A 26,489-nucleotide genomic window follows, 5' to 3' on the forward strand; every position below is an offset into this window, starting at 1 on the left:
GTCAGGGAACCAAGATCCTGCATGCCATGTGGTGCAGCTGAAAAAAAAATCCATAAAGTTAATGTCTTATATTCTGTTCAGTTTTGTTGTGGTAATTGCTGTTGGCAGCTTATGTTGCTGTTTTTCTTTAGCCAGAGCAGACTATTAAAGGTCTATTTGGCATTTGTATGCCACGCTCATAGCAACATTATTCACAATACACAAACTGGGCAACAACCCAAATGTCCATCAACAGAAGAAGGGATAAACATTAGATGAGTGGAGTTCGTTCTTTCTTTCCTTCCTCCATCCCTCCCTTCTCTCTCCTCCTACCTCCCCCCAACCCTTCCTCCCTCCATACCTTTCTTTCTCCCTCCAGTTTTTCATAGCCTGAGTTTCTATTCTAGCACCATGAAAAATGAGAGAAGTATATATAATGGAATATTGTTCAGTCATAAAAGGAAATGAAGTTCTGATATGTACTACAGTGTGGATGAACCTTGAAAACTTTATGCTGAATGAAATAAGCCAAGACACGAAAGGACAAATATTATATGTATTGTTTGCTGTTGTTTAGTCACTAAGTCGTGTCCGACTCTTTGTGATCTTATGGACTGTAGCCCACCAGGCTCCTCTGTCCATGGGATTTTCCAGGCAAGAATACTGGAGTGCGTTGCCATTTCCTCCTCCAGATTGCATATATTAATATGATTCTATTTATATATCTAGAATAGTTAAATTCACAAAGTCAGAAAGTAGATTAGAAGTTACCTGAGGCTATGGAGAAAGAGGAATGGATGCATAGTTTCTGTTTGGTACAGAAAGTGTTTTGGAAATAGTGGTGATAGTTGTACATCATTGTGAATATAATTAATTCCAATGAATTGCACACTTAAAAATTGTTACAGTGGTGGGTTTTTATGTCCTGTATATTTTACCCCAGTTATGAAACAGTCTGTTTGGAACCTGTGAGAGCCTTGTGGCTAGTTTGCAGTTTTACTTCTTAGTAAGGCTAAGGTCTCACTCATTCATGCTTCCTCATGGTTCCCTTGTTCATGCTCCATCGTTTTTGAAAAAAAAAGACTAGCGCTGATTGAGTGGTGATTTTTATGGGTAATTTTTCTTCATGATTTTTATTTTTTTTGTAAATGTAGATCACATAATGAAAATATTCATAAATGAGACTTATTTTAAAAACAAATCAGAAAATATTTATCTTCTTTGGCTTATTATATAGTATTCTTTCTTTTAACCTTTATTTCTTCTTTATGATCTTTTACTTTTTTTGAATGTATGTATCATTCTGTAATTTTATAGTTTTTAGTATAACTAAATTGGGGATAATTGGGAAAAGAAAGGATTCTTCACATCCCAACAATTCACTACTATATCATTGAGTTTCTTGGTTTTAATTTTAATATGTTTTCTTCTATTCTCTTCTTTGCTTATGTCTTTGTCCTTATGAAAATTTTTATACAGTTTGAGTTCCTTTTTCACTTTTTGCTACATTAGCATTCTGCATGTGGTCTGCCTTGTCTTCCTAACCATCTTTTTGTCCCCTAACCATTTTTTAAAATAAAGTTACAACTTCCAGTTTCTGCAGTCAAATGCTCTACCCCTGAGCTATACCCCCCTAACTTGTGGTTTCTGGTTCAGCATAGAAGTTGCCACTTCCCCTTAACAACAGGTAAAAACTAAACAAACTGAAAAATCAATGATTCTTATATTTGCAAGAAGTGAGGCCACAAGACAGAGCACTGCCCCCTAAGTTGGAGAAACACAGAGGTAGATACGGAGAATTACAACTTACTGGAGAGAAACCTGTGAGTTTGAAACCTCTGTGGGAACTGGTGGTAGGGAAGGGAAGCCTGAACTAAAACTGATGAATTGGTGCAGGCTCAGTGTGAACAGGTCTGAGAGATAAAAACTCCAAGGGGACCCAGTCTTTGGTGCCCCAACACTTTTGTGAATTTTGCCTCCAGGAGCTTGGCCAGGTTTTCATAGTGAATGTGAGAGAAAAGTCCCCTCTTGCTTCCAGCTGGAGGAAAGGAAAAGGAAATGTTTAAAAATACAGTGGAATACTCTCTTCTTAACAACATCTGCCCTCAGGAGGAAGTGTTGAACCAGAGCCTCATCTCCTGGAGTTTGATCAGGGCCTATCTGACCTGGGGGAAATAAACAGCTCTGGTCTTGTCTGGCCATTTTGTCTCACGTAAGGGGAATGAAATGATGGGAGAGGAAGATGACTGGGTGGCACATGCAAAGTTCAAAGTTCAGAGGTGCAGGCTCACTGAAAGACTAAGATCTAGTCATAGGACTATAAAATGCTTCCCTTCCCTCCACACTGTACTACCACATTATTAATAAAGGCCTGTTTACAGTAGTTCCTTTTACCCAGTACATCATATCTATAAAGCAATTATAATACACACTGAAGACGAAAAACAATTTGAAGAGATAGTGCAAGCATTAGAACCAGACTCAGATATGGTAAGGATGTTGGAATTATCAGACAAAAGAAGACTTTAAAGCCACTGTGATCAAGATGCTAAGGCCTCTAATGGAGAAAGTAAATAGCTGACACAACAGATGGGCAATATTAGGAGAGGGTGGAAATTATAAGAAAGAAACCAAAAGCCCAGGACCGGACGGTTTCACAGCTGAATTCTACCAAAAAATTTAGAGAAGAGCTAACCCCTGTCCTACTCAAACTCTTCCAGAAAATTGCAGAAGAAGCTAAACTTCCAAACTCATTCTGTGAGGCCACCATCACCCTAATACCAAAACCAGACAGAGATGCCACAAAAAAAGAAAACTGCAGGCCAGTATCACTGATGAACATAAAGATAGAGATAAAGATTTAAAAGATAAAGATTGTTAGAATAGATTAAAAAAAACACAAGATTCAACTATATTGTCTATAGGAAATCCCTTCTAAATATAAAGACACAGATGGGATTAAGAGGTACAGACTACTATGTATAAGTAAATAAGCTACAGGGATAGATAGTACAGGGAATGAATATAGCCAATATTTTATAATAACCAAAAGTGGAATATAACCTTTAAAAATTGTGAATCACTGTTATACACCTGAAACTTATATAAAATTGTAAGTCAACTATACCTCAAAAAAAAAAAAAAAAACCCAAAAAACAAACCATATAGATTAAAAGTAAATGAATGGAGAAAGATATAAAAGATACACAATTGCTAACATTAATTAAGACAGAACAGCTGTATTAATTTCAGACAGCAGACTTCAGACCAAGGAAAGTTTTCAGGGACAAGCAAAGAAGGGGATATATAATAAGGGGATCAGTTCATCAAGAAGACATAACAGTTCTTGATATGTATACACCTAAACCAGGGCACCAAACTGAGGCAAAAACTGAAGAATTGCAAGGAGAAATAAATGAATCCATTTTCACAGTTGGAGACTTTAATACCCCTCTAAGAAATGGACATATTCAGCAGACAGTGAGGACACAATTGAGTTCAATAGCACCATCAGTCAACTAAATATAGCAAATGTCTGTTAATATAGACTACTTCATCCAACAACAGCAGGAAGTACAGACTACTAAAGCTCACGTGGGACATTCATCAAGACGGATGACATTCTACCAATTTCTTGAGAGACATGATCTGCCCCAGCTCACACAAGAATAGACAGGTTTTTTAATTAGAAAGTAATAAAATTTTTTTGGCCACACCATGCAGCATGTGGGATCTTAGCTTAGTTCCCTGACCAAAGATCGAACCCCTCCCCCTTGTAGTGGAAGAATGGAGTCTTAATCAATGATCTGCCAGGGAAGTCCCAAGAATTGACAATTTCTATTAAAGTAATTGAATCAATTTTAATAACCTTCCAGAACAGGAAGCACTAGACCCCTGTGGATTCACTGGTGAATTCTACTGAACAGTTAAGGATAAAATTATACCAATTCTCTACAGTCTCTTTAAGAAGATAGAAGCAGGGGGGTACTTCCTAACTCCATTCTGTGAGGCCAGCATTACCCTAATACCAAAACTGGACAAAGACATTAAAAGATAGCATGCAGACCCAAATATCTCATGAACATAGATGCAAAAATTCTCAACAAAATATTAGCAAATTGAACCCAACAATGTATAAAAAGAAAAACATATTGTGATGAAATGGGATTCATCTCAGTTATGAAGGACTGGTTTAAGTTTTGAAAATCAGTTAACATAATCCACCACATCAACAGGCTAAAATAGAAAAATTATATCAATAGATGCAGAAAAGCATTTGACAAAATTCATCACCCACTTATGATGGCCAACTCTCAGCAAACTCTCTTTGAACTTGATAAAGAATGTATACAAAATTATACAGCTGATGTACTTAATAGTGAGAAACCTGTAGCTTTCCCACTAACATCAGGAACAAAGCAAGGATGTTCCCTATCCTACTGCATTTCAACACCATACTGGAAGTCCTAGTTAATGCAGTAAGATTCTTTTTTTTTAAAAAGGGAAGTTAAAGGTATACAGACTGGGAACAACAACAACGAAAACTGTTCACAGATGACATGCTATAGAAACTCTGAAAGGTTTCAACTACAAAAACTTCATGGAACTAATAAGCAATTATAGGAGGGTTACAGGGAAAAAAAAATCAATTGATTTACTATATATCAGCAATGAACAAGTGGAATTTGAATTGAAAAACACAGTGCCATTTACAGTAACACCTTGAAAAATGATTTCAGTTCAGTTCAGTCACTCAGTTGTGTCTGACTCTTTGCGACCCCATGAATCTCAGCATGCCAGGCCTCCCTGTCCATCTCCAACTCCTGGAGTTTATTCAGACTCATGCCCATCGAGTCGGTGATGCCATCCAGCTATCTCATCCTCTGTCATCCCCTTCTCCTCCTGCCCCCAATCCCTCCCAGCATCAGGGTCTTTTCCAGTGAGTCAGCTCTTTGCATGAGGTGGCCAAAGTATTAGAGTTTCAGCTTCAGCATCAGTCCTTCCAATGAACGCCCAGGACTGATCTTTAGGATGGACTGGTTAGATCTCCTTGCAGTCCAAGGGACTCTCAAGAGTCTTCTCCAACACCATAGTTCAAAATGAATTACTTAGATATAAGTCTAACAGTATGTGCAGGGTCTATTTGAGGAAAACTATAAAACTCTGAATGAAAAAAGCTACTATAGATTGGAACACTCAGTTTGTAAGAAGGTCAGTTCTTCCCAATTTAAATTTGTAGATTCAATGCAATCCCTGTTAATCCCCCAGAAAATTATCTTGTTGATTTTGGCAGACTGACTCTGAAGTTTATAAGGAGAAGCAAAAGATCCAGAATAGCCAACATTGTTGAAGGTGAAGAAGAAAGCTAGAATTCTGACACAATTCAACTTCAAGATATACTATAAAGCTACAGTAATCAAGACAGGGTGGTGGAGAGGAAGGGATAAATTGGGAGATTGGGATTGGCATGTACACACTATTATGTATAAATAGATAACTGATAAGGACCTACTATATAGCACAGGGAACTCTACTCAGTACTCTGTAATGACCTATATGGGTAAAGAATCTAAAGAGTGGATATATGTATAACTGACTCACTTTTCTGTACAGCAGAAGCTAACATACATTGTAAATCAACTATACTTTAATAAAAATTAAAATTTTTTCTAAAGGGAGGAGAAAGGAATGAGATGATGGTGACAGACAGATGGACAAACTCCAAATCTGATTGGGGGGAAAAAAAAAGGCAGTATGGTGGATAAATAACAAGGTCCTATTGTATAGCATGGGGAACGATACTCAATATCCTGTGATAAACAATAATGGGAAAAGAATATGAAAAATTATATATATATGTATATATAATTGAATCTCTTTGCTGTACACTAGAAATTAACACTGTAAATCAACTATACTTCAATAAAAAGTATAGTATTGATGAAAGAATATACAAAACAATGGAATGAAATAGCCTAGAAGTAGTCACACATAAATATAGTCAATTGATTTTTGACAAAGGGACAAAGGCAATGCAATGGAGAGAAGATGTGTGTGGGTTAGTCACTCAATCGTGTACGACTCTTATCTTTGCAACCCCACGAACTGTAGCCCATCAGGCTCCTCTATCCATGGGATTCTCCAGGCAAGAATACTGGAGTGGATTGCCATTCCCTTCTCCAGAGGATCTTCCTGACCCAGGGATCAATCCCACATCTCCTGCATTGCAGGCAGATTCTTCATCATCTGAGGTAGAGGGAAGATCTCAGAGAGAAGATAGTCATTTCAACGAAAGATAACTGGAGTAACTCGGTATCTACATTTAAAAAAAAAAAAAAAGGATTCTAGGTACAGACCGTACATCCTTCACAAAAATTAATTCAAAATGGATCACAAACCTAAATGTGAAAGGCAAAACTGTAAAATCCCTAGAGGATAACATAGTAGAAAATCTAGGTGACCTTGGGTTTGGCAATGACTTTTTAGACACAACACCAAAGGCACAATCCATGAAAAAAAGAATTCATGCCTGTGTGTGAGACACTGTAATGAGGATGAAAAGGCAAGCCAAAAAATGAGAGAGAGTATTTTCTAAAGACATATCTGATAGTGAAACCACACTCCTATTCACATAGGGTTTGAACTCAGCCAAAACTAAGGTTGAACGCATGGGCTAGGACTTGAACCCACTGTCTTTTAATTTAAATCCGATACTGAAGCTCAGTAAGGTTTTTTTTTCTCTGATAAGGAAACTTTGGCCTGAGGCAAAGCAATTGGTAAAAAGTGAGTTTATTAGCATAGGACACTTTTGTAGGCAAGAGAGCACAGCCCTGAGAACAAAGAGGGCTACATTTTTATAATCAAAGAAAAAGTAGGGAGGGGATAAGACCATCTTCTTCCTCATTCTTGGATAGATGTCAATCAAGGCTTTCATCATTAGTTCCTCTTTTGACCCTTTATGATCTGAGACTGTCATGGTGCTATTTAAATCATATGTATATTAGCATAAGGGTAGTAACATATATTAAAACATGATAATTCATCTCAGCTTTCATTATAAGGTACCCTTTCACTTACATTCCCGTCTTGGCTATATGCAGAGATGCTACTTTTCAAGGTAACATGACTTCAGGTAACATGAATCAGACCCCATGTCTGTTATCTTGTGTTCTGGTTATCACAATTTATGGCTTGAGTGTGCCTTGTCTTCCTTCAAGGTGTAGATTGTTGCTGGGTTCCTGGATTCTTTCCTTGAATGGTCACTGACTTACATCAGTCTCCCAAAACTCTCTTAAAATTCTGTCTCTGTCTTTAATCCCCTAGTGGAATTTTTAAACTAACCTTTTAATTATCCTACTTTATCTGGTATCCCTACTGATATCCTATCAGTAATGGACTTTATCTGATATCCTTATCTGTAATGGACTGTTAGCCAAAAATAGACAATTCTTAGAACTCAACAGTAAGAGCTCAATGCAATTAAAAAATGGACCAAAGACCTTATCAGACACCTCACCAAAGATATACAGAAGGCAAAAAGCATATGAAAAGAAAAAAACAAACAGGAAGATGGTCCACAACATATGTCATCCAGGAAATGCAAATTAAGATAACTGTAAAATACTACCATATTCTTATTGGAATAGCCACAATCTAGAACACTGACAACAACAAATGCTGACAAGGATATGGAGCAGCAAGAGCTATCATTCATTACTTGTTGCAATGCAGAATGGTACAGTCACTTTGGAATAGTTTGTCCAGTTTTTACAAAAGTGAACACACTTTTAGCACACAGTCCAGAAGTTATACTTCTTGGTGTTTACTGAAAGGATTTGAAAAATTACATCAATACAATAGATGTATTGTATTGCTTATAGATGTTTATAGCATCTTCACTTATAATTGCTAAAACTTGGGAACAACCAAGATATCCTTCAGCAGGTGAATGGGTAAGAAAACTGTGTTACATCCAGACAGTGGAATATTATTTAGCACCAAAAAGAAATGATCTATCAAGCCCTGCCAAGACATCCAGGAAACTTAAATGCTTGTTACTAAGTAAAAGAAGCCAGTCTGAAAAGGCTGTACATGGTAAGAGTCCAACTTTGTGATATCCTGGAAAAGGCAAAACCATGGAGACAATAAATGGGTAAGTTGTTGCCAGGCATTGGGAGGAAAGATGAGATGAAGAGGCAGAGCACAGAGGATTTTTTGGGCAGTGCAGCCACTATGTATAATGCAATTGGACTTCCTTATTCTTGGATTTCTCATTCATGGATTCAACCAACTACAGATAAAAATATTTCAAGAAATTACAGGGACTTCTTTGGCACTCCAGTGGTTAAGAATCTGGGTGCCAGTGCAGGGGTCATGGGTTTGATCCCTGGTGCAAGAAGATTCTACATGCCGTGGAGCAACTTAAACCCATGTGCCACAACTACTGAGCCCATATGCCCTAGAGCCCATGCTCCACAAGAGAAGCCACCGCAACGAGAAGCCCACGCACCACAATGAAAACCCAGTGCAGCCAAAAACAGATATTTTTTTAAAATTTCAGAAAGTTCCAAAAAGCACAACTCGAATTTGCCACACTTCAGCAACTAGTATTATAAGTAATCTAAAGATGGTAAAGTATAGGAGGATGTGCGCAGGTCATATCCAAATACTATGCCATTTTATATAAGGGACTTGAACATCCACAGATTTTGGTGTCCACAGGGGTTCCTGGAATCAATCCCCTGTGGATACTGAAGGGTGACTGCACTGTAATGATGAATACATACCTTTATGCATTTGTCTAAACCCACAGAATGTACCGTAATTTAAATAATGGAATGACAGAATGGGAATAATGAAGTGGGAGGAATACAAATCAGCTAGGATCTTTTGTCAGTGTGACCAAAGCCATTCAATAATACCTTTGAACCCTTTACTTCTCCCCAAAGATGCAGAATTATTTGTTTATTTCTGTATATAGTTCTTCAGCTTTTGTTACATTATGTGTTAATTGTTTCTATGTTTGTCTGCTCACACTCCCATCAGTGGTGCTACTTGAGGACAGGGCAAGACAGGAACCAAATATATTCTTCTTCCCACTCAATGCTGTGCTTAACAGTAAATATCTGTAGAGTGAAATTATAGGGTTTTTGTGGAAGTAAATAAGTTAGAAGAAATATTAAATTCCTGAAACTGAGATAGGCAGGTTTTTGAGTCATTGTTAACTTTTGTAGACCACCCTGTTTCTTCTGAAGAGTGGTAACAGTAAGCTTCTGAACTACTAATGCCACTTTGGCTGTAGGAGTTTGGCACTGATTTTGAAGTCTTGGCATTTGGCTTCTATTTTGTTATTGTTCTCTGGGGCTTGGTTTAGGAGAAAATGTCTTCTGTAAAAGATTTTAATTGCAAACTCCTTCTGGGCATATTAATTGAAGGTAAATGTTTTTTCTTTTCATTTTTCAAAATATGAAAGTGTAATAAAAGACCTAAAGGCCTTTCAGTTGAGGATTTTGCTGATGGTGTCCTCAGGAGGCAGTGCTTAGCTTCAGCTACATCCTAATGGATTATTTTTATTTATTGATTTTGGAGAGACAGTGTATTACTGTAGAGAGTAATATACCTAATTTTAGAATATCCAGGTTTGAGTCTCACTTTTAGTTTTAATTTTAAGTGTGAGCCTCTCAGAACCTGTTTTCTCATTTGGAAAAGATTTCATGTTCATGAACTGTAGCACTCCTTGCCAAATAACAAAATGCCAGTTTCTCTGGTTTCAGTAAATGGCGCCATCAGTTGCTCAAGTCAGAATAGATTGTACTCTTGATTTGTCTTTTGCCCTCATTATCTACATCTATTTCATCAGAAAGTCATTTTGTTTCCACCTCCACAGTATTATTTTGGAGGTAAATATTACATCTGTTTTCTTAGTCTCTGCTGCCCCATAATAGCTTAAATCTTGTTTCTTACCCAGATTTCTGTAACAGTTTCCCACCGAGTCTCCCTACTTCTTCTCTTACTCCCCTATAATTTGTTTATAAAGGAGGGTACTTTTTTTTTATAAAATAGAAAAGACCATATTATTCTTCTCCACATGGTTAAAATCTTAAATGACTCTCATATTCCTAATAGTTTCCAAACTCCTTTCTTATAAGATCCTTACTGACTGAGCCCTGATTGACTTTTTTAGTTTCATCTTTCTGCACATTCCCTTAAGCTACTATGCTTTAGCCGAAATGCTCTCCTCTTAGCTCTAACCTCTGCTGTTCAGTATGGAGGCCACTAGCCACGTATAACTGTTGAGCACTTGAACTGTGACTAGTCTGAATTGAAATGTGCTCTAAGTATAAAATGAGCTTCCTGGGTGGCTCAGTAATAATCTGCCTGCCAATGCAGAAGATGCAGGAGACACGGGCTTGATCCCTGGGTCAGGAAGATCCTCTGGAGTGGGAAATGGCAACCTGCTTCAGTGTTCTTGCCTGGAAAATTCCATGGACAGAGGAACCTGGTGGACTATAGTTCATGGGGTCTCAAAGAGTCAGACACGACTGAGCACACATTCACATACATACGTATAAAATACACACTGGATTTCAGACTTAGTATTAAGGACAGAATGTAAAATATTTCATTAAATGTTCATTTTCTGTTGAAATAATGTTTTTGGTATATTTGGGTTAAATAAAAGAATTTCATTTGCTTTTACTTTTTAAAGTTTAGCTACTAAAAATTTTAAAATAACTATTGTGGCTTGCATTGGGGGCTCATCTTATATTTCTTTTGGGCAGCTCTTTTCTAACACATTGTTTGTTAATTCCTCAGGGCTTTTGTACGTGTTGTTACTTTCTTTGCCTAGCTCTTTGTATAGCTGGCTTCTTCTTGCTCATTTGGAAGATCTTAACTTGAATAATGCTTCCTCAGAAAGGCAGTCCTTAACTGTCCTAACAAATTGAGTTCTTGTTTGTTGTCCTCATGCCATTTAACCTTCCATGCCTTTGTTCACAATTTGTCTGATTTAACTAGTTCCTTGAAGGTAAAGAACACGTCTCTTTTCGTTATGACTACATATTCATGTATACTTACCACCCAGTAAAGTGGTTTTTAGATTAGGTTCTAAATGTGACTTGTCAAATAATACTTGTCAACGTAGTAATACTGGACTTCTTCTCAGATCTGTTGTAAGAATTAAATATATTAAAATATTTTGTAAAGGCCAGTAGCAATGTTATTTATATGTAGAGAAGCTGGAGAAATTGGTCATGTGTCTCCTGAGAAATTAAAAATCAGTTAGATGAAGCAGTCTGAATTTAGCCTGCAATTTGGTGTGTCCTTCAACCAACCTTTGCCTCTGATAGTTTGGCACAACAGTACATATATTACGTGACCTAGAACTTCTGAGGATTGTCATGTTTTAAAAATGGTTTTTTGAAAGGTTTTTTACCTCTGTTTCTTTTCTCCAGTAGTTATTTTTATAGCTTTTATTTTCTTTGTAAGGGTAGTTAGGGTATTCATTTAAAATAGTATCAGATCTCAGAATAGGTGATGAAATACTTGTAGGTGTATTGTTACCTTCAGTTTTGGCTATGTCTTTTCCTTGGCCATTCCTTAAATATGCTGAGATTATCAGAATAAAATTTAGTATTCTAGTCAGTATTCAGGTATCACTCATGCTAAGTTAAGATGACATTCTTTAAGAAATTATTTCCATAGGAAGAATTCTTGTCAAAAAGAAAATTTAATTGGATTTTTTATTCAGTGACTTCACAGATACATACTTGTATTTTAGAAAATAAAGGTTAACTCACAGTTTGTGACATACTGATTATAAACCCATCAATAGCAGCAGAGATCTGGAGAACAATGATAATTCTTACTTTGTAAACTATTAAAGATTGGGAGAGGAAACAAGCAAGGGTCCAGATACAATTAGTTTAAGCCTCTGTAAAAGCTTAGGGGCATCCCAGGTAGCTCAGTTGTAAAGAATCTGCCTGCCAATGCAGGAGACGTGGGTTCGATCGCTGGGTCGGGAAGATCCCCTGGAGGAGGGCATGGCTGCGCACTCCAGTATTCTTGCCTATAACATCCCATGGACAAAAAAAAAATATATATCCCATGGACAGAGGAGCCTGGCGGGTTGCAGTCTATGGGGTAGCAAAGAGTCCAACACAAGTGGGTGACAGCACACACGCACAGACACAAAAACTTAGGAGGTAGGTGGGGAGAACATTATGAGGCTTTTATTAATTAATATGCAGCAGCAGAGGCAGTCGAGGTAGCACTGATACAGCAGTAGTGGCAAAAGTTTGAATGCCTACAATGCCACGTGGCCTTTTGAGTGTCAGAAAAACATAATTTTCATGAAAATTATAGGGTATATGTTATCAACCTACTTTTTTTTTCAGTTGGGGGTTAGAGGCATCAAGTGATGAAACAAATTGCCCAGGGTCACACAGCAACATCTGGGTACAGAGTTTGTACTTGATCCAGCACAGTAAAAAGAGAAGTGGCCAAAGATGGATTTGTGGGGGACATCTGGTAAAGCATAGAAAGGATGTAGCAAGAAGGAAACCTGAGAAGCAGAAGGAAAAACCAAGGGTGTGTTGTCATAAAGGCTCCGGGAAGAGAGAGAAGAAAGAAGATTAGTATGAAAATAGCTGCATTTATTGGGTGCTCTACATATGCCAAATGCTTTGATTACATTTTATCTTTTATTTTTGACCCTGTTTTGTAGATAAGAACCTGAGGCTTCTTATATCAGTAGTAAGGAGAGGAGCTGGTGTTGCACCCAGGTCTTTTTTCTTTTTTAACTTTTTCTTTTGTACTGGGGTATAGCCAATTAACAATGTTGTGATAGTTTCACATGAACAGTGAAGGAGACTCAGCCATACATATACTATGTATTCATTCTCCCCAAACTTTCCTCCTCTCCAGGCTGCCACAAAACATTGAGCAGAGTTCCCCGTGCCATACAGTATTTCCTTGTTGATATCCATTTTAAATCTAGCTGTGTTTACATGTTCACCCCAAACTCCCAAACCATCCCATCCCCCCAGCAACAGTAAGTTCGTTCTCTAAGTCTGTGAGTCTGTTTCTATTTTGTAAGTAATGAACCTCGGTCTCTAATTTAAAAGAACAAGTGCTCAATCTCTAAGCTGTCCTGCTTCCTAACAATATGAGGGTTTGTGGAAAATAGTGATCAAATTGGGAGGAACAGTAAACATAGGAATCCAGCTCAAGAAGTACAGTAACTGAATAATAAGACTTTGAAAAAAAAATACCATCAAAGAAACAAATCAGGAAAACTTCCCAGGAATGAAGGACATGAATTTCTAAGTTAAAAGAGCCCATCAGAGTGCTGAGCACAATGGAGGAAAAAAACATTTGTGTCAAAGCATTTCATTGCAAACTTTTACAATTTAAGAAACCAAAGAAGAGTTGGAGAACTTCCCAGAGATGAAGGGAAAATGGGCTAGTTAATAAAATTAGAGTGGTTTCAGATTTTTCAATAAGAATAAGTGAAGTGAAGTGAAGTCACTCAGTCGTGTCCGACTCTTTGTGACCCCATGGACTGTAGCCTACTGGGCTCCTCCATCCATGGGATTTTCCAGGCAAGAGTACTGGAGTGGGTTGCCATTTCCTTCTCCAATAAGAATAGTGAAAGGTAAAAGACAACTGAGGGCTATATCTACAAAATCTCAGGAAAAATCATTTCTAATCTAGTTTGTAATGCAGCCAAATTTTGAAGTGTGAGAATAGAATAAAGATATTTTCATATATGCAGTGTCTCAAATTTACCTCTCATTCAGCCCTTCTCAGGAGGCTTTTGAAGGTGTTAACCCACCAGAATGAGAGAGTGTACCAACAAATAGAAACACACAGGGTTTAGGAAATAAATTACCCAAGCCTAGTGAGGAATGGAAAACAGTGAAGGGAAGTCCCTGGGGGACAGTTGTATACTAGGTGTAGAGAGCAATCAGTCCAGAATGGAGCAGGTCAGTTTTCAGAATGGACATGGTCAAAAATTGGTAACTCATGTGATAAATAGGTTGTGGAGATTTATAAAATTGGATGAACTGGGAAATAATTGGGCGTGAATTAATAATGCATACGTATTAAATAAAATGAAGATGTTTATTAAGGGTATGTAAAAAGTTCCTCTTGATGAACCACACCCTTGTGGTGAAGCGGCTTGCATAACTCAGTGAAGCTGAGCCATGCTGTTTAGGGCCTCCCAGGATGGATGGGTCACACTGAAGAGTTCTGAAGGGTCCTAGTAAAGAGTTTTCTGGGTCCACTGAAGGAGGAAGTGGCAACATATTCCAGTATTCTTGCCATGAGAACCCCATGGACAGTATGAAAAGGCAAAAAGATACGACACCGGAAGATGGGCCCCTAGGTTGGAAGGTATCCAATGTGCTACTGGGTAAGAGCAGAGGACTGTTACTAATAGCTCCAGAAATAATGGAGCTGCTGAGCCAAAGCGGAAACAACACTTAGTTGTGGATGTGTCTGGTGGTGAAAATAAAGTCCAATGCTGTAAAGAACAATATTGCATAGGAACCTGAGATGTTAGGTCCGTATATCAAAGTAAATTAGGCATGGTCAAACAGGAGATGGAAAGATTGAGCATTAACATCTTATGAATCTGTGAACTAAAGTAGATGGGAATGGGTGAATTTAATTCAGATGACCATTATATCTACTACTGGGGGCAAGAATCCTTTAGAAGAAATGGAGTAGCCAACAGAAGAGTATGAATGCAGTCTTGGGTGCAACCTCAAAAACGACAGAATGATCTCAGTTCATTTCCAAGGCGAACCATTCAACATCACAGTAATCCAAGTCTATGCCCCAACCACTGATGCCAGAGAAGCTGAAGTTGACTGGTTCTGTGAAGACTTAAAACACCTTTTAGAACTAACACCAAAAAAAGATACCCTTTTCATCATAGGGGATTGGAGTGCAAAAGTAAGAAGTCAGGTGATACCTGGAATAACTGGCAAGTTGGCCTTGAAGTACAATAGAAAGCAGGGCAAAGACTAACAGAGGACATGCTGATCATAACAAACACCCTTTTCCAACAACCCAAGAGATGACTATATACATGGACATCACCAGATGGTCAGTACCAAAATCAGATTGATTATGTTTGCAGCCAGAGGTGGAGAAGCTCTATACAGTCAGCAAAAACAAGACCTGGAGCTGACTGGCTCAGATCATGAGCTCCCTATTGCAAAATTTGGGCTTAAATGGAAGAAAGTAGAGAAAACCACTTGACCGTTCAGATATGACCTAAATCAAATCTCTTATGATTATACGGTAGAAGTGACAAATAGATTTAAGGGATTAGATTTGGTAGACAGAATGCCTGAAGAACTATGGACGGAGGTTCATAACATTGTATAGCAAACAGTGACCAAAACCACCCCAAAGGGGGGAAAAAATGCAAGAAGGCAAAGTGGTTGTCTGAGGAGTCCTTACCAATAGCTGAGAAAAGGAGAGAAGGGAAAGGCAAAGGAGAAAGGGAGAGAGATTCCCAACTAAATGTAGAGTTCCAAAGAATAGCAAGGAGAGATAAGAAAGCCTTCTTCAATGAGCAACGCAAAGAATTAGAGGAAGACAATAGAATGGGAAAGACTGGAGATACCAAGGGAACTTTTCATGCAAAGATGGGCACAATAAAGGACAAAAATGGTATGGACCTAACAGAAGCAGAAGATATTAAGAAAAGGTGGAAGAATACACAGAAGAACTATACAAAAAAGATCTTCATGACCCAGATAATATGATGATGTCATCACTCACCTAGAGGTAGATATTCTGGAATGTGAAGTCAAGTGGGCCTTGGGAAGCATCGCTATGAACAAAGCTAGTGGAGGTGATGAAATTCCCGTTGAGCTATTTCAAATCCTAAAAGATGATGCTATGAAAGTACTGCACTCAATATGCCAGCAAAATTGGACAACTCAGCAGTGGCCACAGGCTGGAAAAGGTCAGTTTTCATTCCAATTTCAAAGAAAGGCAATGCCAGAGAATGCTCAAACTACCACACAGTTGCACTCATGTCACATGTTAGCGAAGTAATGCTCAAAGTTCTCCAAGCCAGGCTTCAATAGTACGTGAACCATGAACTTCCAGATGTTCAAGCTGGATTTAGCAAAGGCAGAGGAACCAGAGATCAAATTGCCAACATCCGCTGGATCATCAAAAAAAGCAAGAGAATTCCAGAAAACATCTATTTCTGCTTCAGTGAGTATGCCAAAACCTTTGACTGTGTGCATCACAACAGACTGTGGAAAATTCTTCAAGAGATTGGAATACCAGACCACCTGACCTGCCTCCTGAGAAATATGTATGCAGGTCAAGAAGCAATAGTTAGAACTGAACGTGGAACAACAGACTCGTTCCAGATAGGGGAAGGAGTACGTCAAAGCTGTATGTTGTCACATTGCTTATTTAACTTATATGCAGAGTACATCATGAGAAATGCTGGGCTAGATGAAGCACAAGCTGGAATCAAGATTGGTGGGAGAAATATCAATAACCTCAGATATGCAGATAATACCACCCTTATGGCAGAAAGTGAAGAACTAAAGAGCCTCTTGATGAAAGTGAAAGAGGAGAGTGAAAAAGTTGGCTTAAAACTCAACATTCAGAAAACTAAGATCATGGCATCTGGTCCCATCACCTCATGTCAAATAGATAGGGAAACAGTGGAAACAGTGTCAGACTTTATTTTTGGAGGGGCTCCAAAATCATTGCAGATGGTGACTGCTGCCAGGAAATGAAAAGATACTTGCTCCTTGGAAGAAAAGTTATGATCAACCTAGATAGCATATTAAAAAGCAGAGACATTACTTTGCCATCAGAGGTCCATCTAGTCAAAGCTATGGTTTTTCCAGTAGTCATGCATGGATGTGAGAGTTGTATTATAAAGAAAGCTGAGCGCCAAAGAATTGATGCCTTTGAACTGTGGTGTTGGAAAAGACTCTGAGAGTCCCTTGGACTGCAAGGAGATCCAGCCAGTCCATCCTAAAGGAAATCAGTCCTGAATATTCATTGGAAGGACTGATGCAGAACCTGCAACTCTAGTACTTTGGCCACCTGATGTGAAGAACTGACTCCTTTGAAAAGAACCTAATGCTGGGAAAGATTGAAGGTGGGAGGAGAAGGGGATGACCAAGGATGAGATGGTTATGGTATCACTGACTCAATGGACATGAGTTTGAGTAAGCTCTGGGAGTTGGTGATGGACACGGAATCCTGGCATGCTGCGGCCCATGGGGTTGCAAAGAGTTGTACACAACTGAACTAAACTGAATTGAATGACAGATTTTACTTTTTTGGGCTCCAAAATCACTGTGGACAGTGACTGCAGCCATGAAATTAAAAGACTCTTGCTTCTTGGAAGGAAAGCTGTGTCAAACCTAGGCAGTGTATTAAAAACCAGAGATATCACTTTGCTGACAAAGATCCATATACTCAAATCTATGACTTTTCAGTAGTCATGTATGGATGTGAGAGTTGGATCATGGATCATAAAGAGGACTGAGTGCTGAAGAATTGATGCTTTTAAACTGTGGTATTGAAGACTCTTGAGAGTCCCTTGGGCAACAAGGAAGGAGTTTAAACCAGTCAGTCCTAAATGAGATCAACCCTGAGTATTCATTGGAAGAACTGATGCTGAAGTGAAGCTCCAATACTTCGGCCACCTGATGTGAAGAGCTGATTCATTGGAAAAGACTCTGTTGCTGGGCAAGATGGAAGGCCAAAGAAGGGGGCTTTGGTTAAATGGTTTGACAGCATCACTGACTCAGTGGGCATAAATTTGAGCACACTTCGGGCGATAGTGGAAGACAGAGGACCTGAATAACAACAACAACAATGTAAAATGTTGGGGGAAGGGAGTAAAAGTAAACACAGCCAGTTATAGAACCGCTGTGACTTAAGTTACATAGCCATGTTAATGTATGTACTGAATCTTGATTGACCAAAAGTATGTTTTAATTAGATAGGAGTGGTGAAATGTAAGAGATGTGTGCATGTTATGGTAAGCAAGGCATGGATGGTGTGGGTGATGGGGAAGAGAACTAAATTGTCCTGTTTCATAGTGAGAGGTCAGTAGATAAATTATTTAAAACTTTCTTTTTGGTCGTAGGCCTCATATAGCTGATAAACATATTGTGAATAAGGGGAAGTAACAGTGATGAATCAGACATTAGGTGAAGGAAAGCCTGGTTTTCTTATTCGTGTGTCTGCGTATTATGTGAACCTTCGAAAGCTATTTGCAAAATTTTGTTTATATGTTCCTGAAGTTTTCAAAGTGGCCTTAAAAAATGTCCAGACTTCTGTCTTATAGGAGAGGTGTAAGGGGTGGTATGATTATAGTGATGGTGGTTTTCAGCATGCTTTACCTCTGAGGTTGTTTTGGTGTTGATTCTTTTTATTTATTTATTTTTTTAAAGTTTTTGGCTCCATGGCATGTAGGATTTTAGATTCTGACCAGGGATTGAACCCTGCCCCCTGCATTGGAAGTACAGAGTCTTAACTACTGGACTGCCAGGCAAGTCCCCTGGTGTTGATTCTTGATTCGTATTTTTCTTCATGTGTTATTTAATCATTTTATATGAAAAATGACAATGGGAAACTAACTACCATTTTGTTTTTGGTCCTTTATCAAGATAAATCTCCAGAGGATTGCTTTGTATCTTTGTGCTGCTTTATGAGTTAATATCTTCAGTTCTTCTAGTTCACTGATTTCCTCTTTATGGGTGGTTATAACCTGTTTAACTGTCTCTCTCCCCCATCCTTCTCATTCCTGGTTTTTTCCTTGCTCATTTAAGATACTCTCTTTTATTGCTTTCAGCATTTTAGATGTACTTAATTTATAGTCTATATTTGGTAACTCTAGTAGTCAAAGTGCTTCTTGATCTAATTCTGTGTTTATTTAATGTCATTATTATTAATATTATTATTTTTGGCCACTGCGAGATCTTAGTTCCCTGTCAGGGATCTTTTCCCCAGTTGAAGTGTGAAGTCTTAACTACTGGACTGCTAGAGAAGTCTTCATTTGTTCTTTGAGCTTTGTTTCCTATGTGCATTGTAAATTGTGAGCTTTTTTCCATCTGTGTCTACTTTGGTGGTTTGATTGAGCATTTTTAATTAAAGAGATTTTAAGAGTGGTTATGTGAACATGAGTTAGTATGGACATTTGGAAATTTGAGGTTGTGGGGCCCAGTTTTAGCAGGATGTATATTGCATATGATAAGATGGGATCTGCATTTTTAATGATCATTTGAGTACTTAGCAAACTGCTTTATTTTTTAATGCTTTCATGTGCTCTAAATAGGGAGGGAGTTTTCCCCTAGCTGTCTTGATGTCAGCATGATTTGGCTAAGTGAATACTTATTGCATTTACTGGTTATTACTCTCCCATTTATTTTATATGTAACTTACTCTTTATTGCATAGACATTTGTTGAATATCTGCTTTATGGTAGACACAGTCTTTGGTACTAGGGATATAGAGATATTCAAGATACAGTTTCTTCTTTTGTGGAAGTCAAGTAGCAGATGAAACTGAGAAAAACCTTGTTGAGAACTTAAGATTACTCAGCCTTCATAAAAGTTAAAAATGATAGGATGTGTTGGCAAATAGAAGGGATACCTTGCTCTGAAGTAAAAGAAAAAGATGTTTTGAGTTGAGTAGCGAAATAAATGAAGAATTTAATTATTTGATCACTTCTGCTTCATTAAGGTAAGGCTGTTTGATTGAGAATGTCTAAAACACCAGATGGTGAGGAAAGTTGTGGAAAGACATGAAAATAGGTTTTTTTTTTTTTAATATTTATATATTTGGCTGCACCAGGTCTTAGTTGTGGCATATGAGATCTAGTTCTCTGAGCAGGGATAGAACCTGGGCCCCCTGCATTGGGAGCACAGAGTCTTAGCCACTGGACCACGTGGGAAGTCTTTTTTTTTTTTTTTAAGATAGGAGATTTGATTAGAGGTGAGGAGAGTTGTCAAGCATTGTCTGCATCATAAACTGGTCTTTGTTATTTTATGGAGAAATTTGTTCTAACCTAAATTTTATGTTGTTTTGTATACAATATAATGCTAATTTTATTTAAAATACATAAAGTATGGAAGAAAATATATCCAATATTAATAGTACTGACCTGGAAATTTTTTTTTTTTTTTTTTGTGGCTGTGCTGCAAGGCTTGTGGAATCTTAACTCCTGAACCAGGGATTGAATCTGGGCCCTTGGCAGTGAGGCACTGAGTTCTAACTGCTGGACCACCTGGAATTCCCTGACCTGAACTTGAAAATTTTTAAATTTTATTCTGTTTGTTTGAGTATACTGGCTCTTCATTGCTACACACTGGCTTTAGTTGTGGTGAGGGGAGGATACTCTCTAGTTGTGATGCATAGGTTTCTCATTGTAGTGGCTTCTCTTGTTGAGGATCACGGGGTCCAGAAGGTGCGAGCTTAGTAGTTGTGGCACACGGACTTAATTACTCTATGACATGTGGAATCTTCTCGGACCAGGGATTGAACCCGTGTCCCCTGCATTGGAAAGTGGATTCTTAACCACTGGATCATCAAGGAAGTCCTGACCTGAATTTTTAAAATAACTTCTTTTTCAGACATAATTCACATCCTATACAATTCACCCATTTAAAATATATAATTTAATGGTTTTTAGTGTATTCACAGGCATGTGCAACCATCATCATAGACAATTTTAGAACATTTTCATCACTGCAGAAAGAAACCTAGTGCCCTTTAGCCATCATGTCCTGTCCCTACATCCTCACCAGTCCTACTTAATCATTAATCAGCTTTTTGTCTAAGGCAATGGTGACCCACTCTAGTATTCTTTCCTGGAAAATCCCATGGACGGAAGAGCCTTGTGGGCTGCAGTCCATGGGGTTGTGAAGAGTCAGACATGACTGAGCGACTTAACTTTCACTTTTCACTTTCATGCATTGGAGAAGGAAATGGCAACCCACTCCAATGTTCTTGCCTAGAGAATCCCAGGGACGGGGGAGCAAGGTGGGCTGCCGTCTATGGGGTCGCACAGAGTTGGACACAGAGTTGGAAGAGACTTAGCAGCAGCAGCAGCAGCAATGCCTATTCTAGACATCTCTTGTAAATGGAATCATTATATGTGTTATTTTGTGGTGGGTTTCTTTAACTTAGTATAATGTTTTCAAGATTAATTTATGTTGTAGACTATAGCTAGTTCATTCTGTTTTTAGCTGTGACCTATTTTTTAAAATGTAAATTTAATTAAAACTGCTTATACCATTGAACTAAGCTTTTTTGGATATTTTTACTGAAAGATTTCTTTCCATAAAATAGAGTAGGTTTCTATTTTAGTCACTTATCTTAGTTAAAATATAAATATTTATAACTATATCTTCAACTTAATTATATCCTGTATTATTCAAAAAAACAAGATTCCTATTTCGAGAGAATAGCCTACTTGTTAAACAAAAGGCTTCCTTGAATATCTTACTTCTTGGCATTGCTTTAACATACGATCAAAATGCTATTTTAATAGCAGTGAAAAAATAATACCATGATTTAAAAGCATTTGACTCTGAGCTGCAAGTCAAGTGATACATTTTCTAACTTTAATTAAATGCTGTTCTTTTAGGCCTTTGGAGCATTAATGTTATTTTCTGGTTCTGCTATTTACTTGTATTTTCCTAGTATACTAATTTGTTTTTTCTCAATTACATGTGTCCTCCATCCTCTCAAAAGCAAAAACAAGTGCAGTATGATGTCTCTACTAATGCAATGTCCTGGCTTTATTTTAAGTTTTGTTAAATATTTTAATTTTATTTTGTGATTTATAGCTGTGTCTCAAACCACCATAAAACTTAGTGACTTAAAATAATCATCTTAGTATATCTGTAGATTCTTTGAATCAGAAATTTAGACAGAGCTTTATGAGGAGAGCTTGTCTCTGCTTCATAATGCTTTTGAAGCTGAGAAATGGAGACCTTTCATCTAAGGCCTTGAGTTATTTGACAGTATATCTACACTCATGTCTGGTGGTTGATGATGGGACCTCAGAGAGGCTGTTAGCCAGAATACATACCTCCACTTGGCCTTTCCAGGTCTCTGTGTGGGCTATAGCTTAGGCTTCTTAACAGCATGGTGCCTGGGTTCCAAGAGTGAGCCTCAGTAACGATGTTCAGTGTACACTACTGTTGAGGTAGTCAGACAGGTCTGCTCAGGTTAAAGAGCACAAGACAGAGACTCTCCCACTCAATGGGAAGGTACGAGGGAAGCAGTGTGGCCATCTTATGGATTGAATTGTGCCTCTCCCTCCTCCGCCTCCACCCCAATGGATATGTTGAAGCCATAAGCCCCATTAACTCAGAATGCAGTCTTATTTGGAAATAGGTTTGTTGCATATATAATTAGGGGAGAATGCCTTAGAATATTGGAGGCTAAGATTGAAGTGCTTGAAGTGCTGCAACTACAAGCCAGGAAATGACAGGAATTGTTGCCAAACCACCACCAGAAGCTAGGAAGGGACATGGAAGGGTTCTCCCTGTAGATTTTAGAGGGAGAATAACCTTGCTGATGCCTAGATTTTGAATTTTTAGCCTTTAGAACAATGAGACAACAAATTTCTGTTGCTCTAAGCCACCCAGTTTGTGGTACTTTGTTAAGGAAGCTCTAGAAAACTAATACAGGACATCTTTAAAAAATACAATCTGCTACAGTGTTGTAAGATAGCTTTTTTCTCTCCATTTGTATTTGGCAGTGGTTTTGCCCATCTACACATTTATGTTATTATATCCAATGGAAACTTAACAGGAGGGGCTATTTTAATAGTCATCAGCCTAGTTCATCTGTTAACATTTTTTGGTGAATGAGTACAAAACATAAAAGATTGTCAGTGTATATCACTGCAAAAAGAAGTTGGAATGGGACTTAGATTCATTGAAATGTAATGTTAATAAAAATTTATTAAGGGAACATTAATTTTGAGTGCCTACTATTCACATAGTTTTGTTTCTTTTTTGTTTTTGAAGTGTAGTTGATTTACTATATATATATATTATTTTACATGTACAGCATAGTGATTCAATATTTTTGCAGATTATACTCCATTATAGGTTATTACAAGATAATAGGTATAGTTACCTGTGCTATACAGTATATTCTTGTTGCTTATCTATTTTATATGTAGTATTGATAGTTTGTATATTGAATGTTAATCTGGTACCCTTAATTTGTCCTCCTTTCTCCCTTTTGGTGACTACAAATTTGTTTTCTATATCTGTGAGTCTGTTTCTGTTTTGCAAATATATTCATTTGTATTATTTTTTAGATTCCACGTATAAAGGGTGAATATAGCATTTGTCCTTCTCTGACTGATTTCATTAAGCATAATATTCTGTATGTCCATCCACGTTGCTGCAAAAGGCAGTATTTCATTTGTTTTTAATCCTGAGTAATAGTCCATTTACCACACCCCTTTCTGCCCCACACCCACACACATCTTCTTAATCCAGTCATCTGTTGATGGGCACTTGGGTTGCTTCCATCTGTTGTAAATGGTGCTGCTATGAACCCTGGATTGATGTATCTTTTTGAATTATGCGGTTTTGTTTTTTCAAGATACTGAGTTGGCAAAAAAATTTGAGTCAGGTTTTTCCATAACATCTTATAGAAAAACCCAAATGAACTTTTTGGCCAACTCAGTATATACCCAGGAGTGGAATTGCTGGATGATATGGTAGTTCAACATTCAACAACTCAAACATTCAAAAAAATAAGACCTTGGTATCCAGTCCCATCGCTTCATGGCAAATAGATGGGGAAATAGTGGAAACAGTGACAAACTGTTTTCTTGGGCTCCAAAATCACTGCACATGTTGACTGCAGCCATGAAATTAAAAGACACTTGCTCCTTGGAAGAAAAGCTATGACTAACCTAGACAGCATATTAAAAAGCAGAGATATTACTTTGCCAACAGAGTAATACAGAGACATTACTATGCCAGCATAATCAAAGCTGTGGTTTTTCCAGTAGTCATGTATGGATGTGAGAGTTGGACCATAAAGAAAGCTGAGTGCTGAAGAATTGCTGCTTTTGAACTGTGGTGTTGGAGAAGACTCTTGAGAGTCCCTTGGACTGGAAGGAGATCAAACCAGTCAATCCTAAAAGAAATCAGTCCTGAATATTCATTGGAAGGACTGATGCTGAAGCTCCAATACTTTGACCACCTGATGTGACTCATTAGAGTCAACTCACAAGAGCCGACTCATTAGAAAAGACCCTGATGGTGGGAAAGATTGAAGGCAGGAGGAGAAGGAGATGACAGAGGATGAGACGGTTGGATGGCATCAACTCACTCAATGGACATGAGTTTGAGCAAGTCCGTGAGTTGGTGATGGACAGGGAATCCTGGAATGCTGCAGTCCCTGGGATTGCAAAGAGTCAGACGTGACTGAGCAACTGAACTGAACTGAACTGACTTGTATCACTGATCCTGTTCATTATGCCTATTGTCGTGCTGTTCACACTATTTGCACTGTTTGCTGAACCCAGGATAGGCAAGGCTTGAGCTAAGAGGCTGAAAGGAGACTGTAGGAACTGCAGACACATTTATTCTCTCCTAGCTACCACAGCAGCCATAATACAGTTTCTCTCCTGGCTGATGCAGTAGCTGTAGCAGCAGCCACAATATAACCATAGCGTAGCCCTGTCATAGCCATAACATAATCTCATATAACATAACCATGATGCCGCTCCAGGGTAACATCAGTGCAGCAGCAGCAGCCCCGGCTTTCATGGTAGAGCTCACACAGATGTACTGCACAAAGTAGCTCGTGACCAAATGAGTACCTCGTGATGCACATGCGCAGTCTACAAATGATTTCAGCTATTACATGGTCTGTTTACAAAACGTGGGGTGAGAAAGCCTGAACATGCCATCTTGGCCAATTTGCTGTCTCCCCACATTCCCACCTCTTCAGGATCTTTCACCTTACATTCTATGTGCAGTGCATCTTTAGCGATATTCCCTTGGCGTGTAGCACTGACCCTTGGATTTATGTCTTGCAACAGCAGTGGCTACAACAGCAGTTACATCCCCAATACATAGCAAAACCCAATGCCAGGTATCACCTGGAACTTATGTTCCAGTCCTTGCCCTCATGGGGCTAGAAGAGCCACCCTCCATGTGTGGAGTGCCTTTATCTTCCATGGCCAAGTCCGGTCCACCATCTGTCCTTGTGAGATTGCAGGAGAGCCTCCACAGGGGAAGCTGCACCCCTGCCAGGTTTATTATTAAGGACTCACAAAACCCCCTACAGACGCCGGGGCCCACCCCTTCAAGGTTGAGGCATTCCCAGGCCACCCTACATGATTCCAAATGCTCTCACACTCTTCTAAATCTTCAAGAGAATCAGTGGGTAGTAGCACATCATACGACACAGCCTTTTACAGTGCAGTGTTCTAAATCTAGAACACAGCCTAAGTCTCTACAGCCTAAATCTGTATGATTTGGCCGCATCACCGTCAGTGTATGCATTAGAACCAGGAAACTACTCTGGCTTGCCATAAACAAGGCTGCATTCAGCACCAGTGTCAACCAGGGCCATTACTCTCTGCACATTAGCTAGTGACCAGTGACTTGCAAGTTCTACATGGGGCCGCCTGTCCTTGCTTGGGTTCTTCAGGAGGACACCCTGGTCTGAGCCATATTTAGAGCCGGAAGAGGGTAGCATCTAAAGGAATGTCCTAGGGTGCCGTATAATCTTTTAGCTGAGCTGCCCATTTCTTGCTGTGGGTTCTTCCCACATGTGGTAAACTGCTGCTCTGGTCTCAGCTACCTCCATAGCTCTGGGAGCAGAGCTTTGGGCTATTTATCAGTTTTTTCTGTCAACTCCTGCTGCCAGCAGATCAACCCACACTTGCATTCTCTTCACCAGGATGGGGCCTTTACCAGCTCAGACCCCCTTCAGGGTATTTACATGTCTAATCCACTTTGGCCTGCTGCCGCCCCTCAATTTTCTCCCAAACTAGCCACCATCAGGGTCATCTCATAGATGGGGTGCCCCACATAGGGTGCTAGGATAGCAGTCAGGGGTTCAAAAAAGGTAGATGGGCATTGTTCAAAATGGCTTCTCGAATGCTGCCAGTAAAACGCTCGTCATTTGGGCCTTGGGTATTTGGGTTGAATATTGACTGCTTCATGCCCAGTTCTCTCACTTACTTGGGTCAACGTGGCATAGGTATGCCATTTACTCACAGTATGTGGGAGCTCTCCTGCATTTGACCACACAGTGTAGATGATGGTGTTAATCCATTCCATGAGGGTGTGCATTTGTTTAGGTGCCCCTTGCATTAATTGCCTAGCATTCTGCTAGGCAGAATGAAACCTTTGTCTCAATGAGGGGGTGAGTGGTTATAGATGCCCGCCATTCTATTTCGTCCCCAGAACTCAGGATACCACCCACCCCTGTGTCTCAGAGTTGCAGGAGCC

General features: G+C 38.8%; 1 protein-coding gene and 1 pseudogene across 7 annotated transcripts in view; one reads left to right on the forward strand and one right to left on the reverse strand.

The window, feature by feature from the left end:
• LOC133041166 (small ribosomal subunit protein mS38-like) overlaps nt 1-24,861 on the reverse strand; it is a 41,581-nt pseudogene extending 16,720 nt beyond the window's left edge.
• The window catches only part of EVI5 (ecotropic viral integration site 5), a 228,958-nt gene that overhangs the window by 22,889 nt on the left and 179,580 nt on the right, over nt 1-26,489 (forward strand). The gene's annotated exons all lie outside the window — the stretch shown is intronic.

This window comes from Dama dama, chromosome 20, assembly GCF_033118175.1.
Source record: "Dama dama isolate Ldn47 chromosome 20, ASM3311817v1, whole genome shotgun sequence".
NCBI lineage: Eukaryota > Metazoa > Chordata > Mammalia > Artiodactyla > Cervidae > Dama > Dama dama.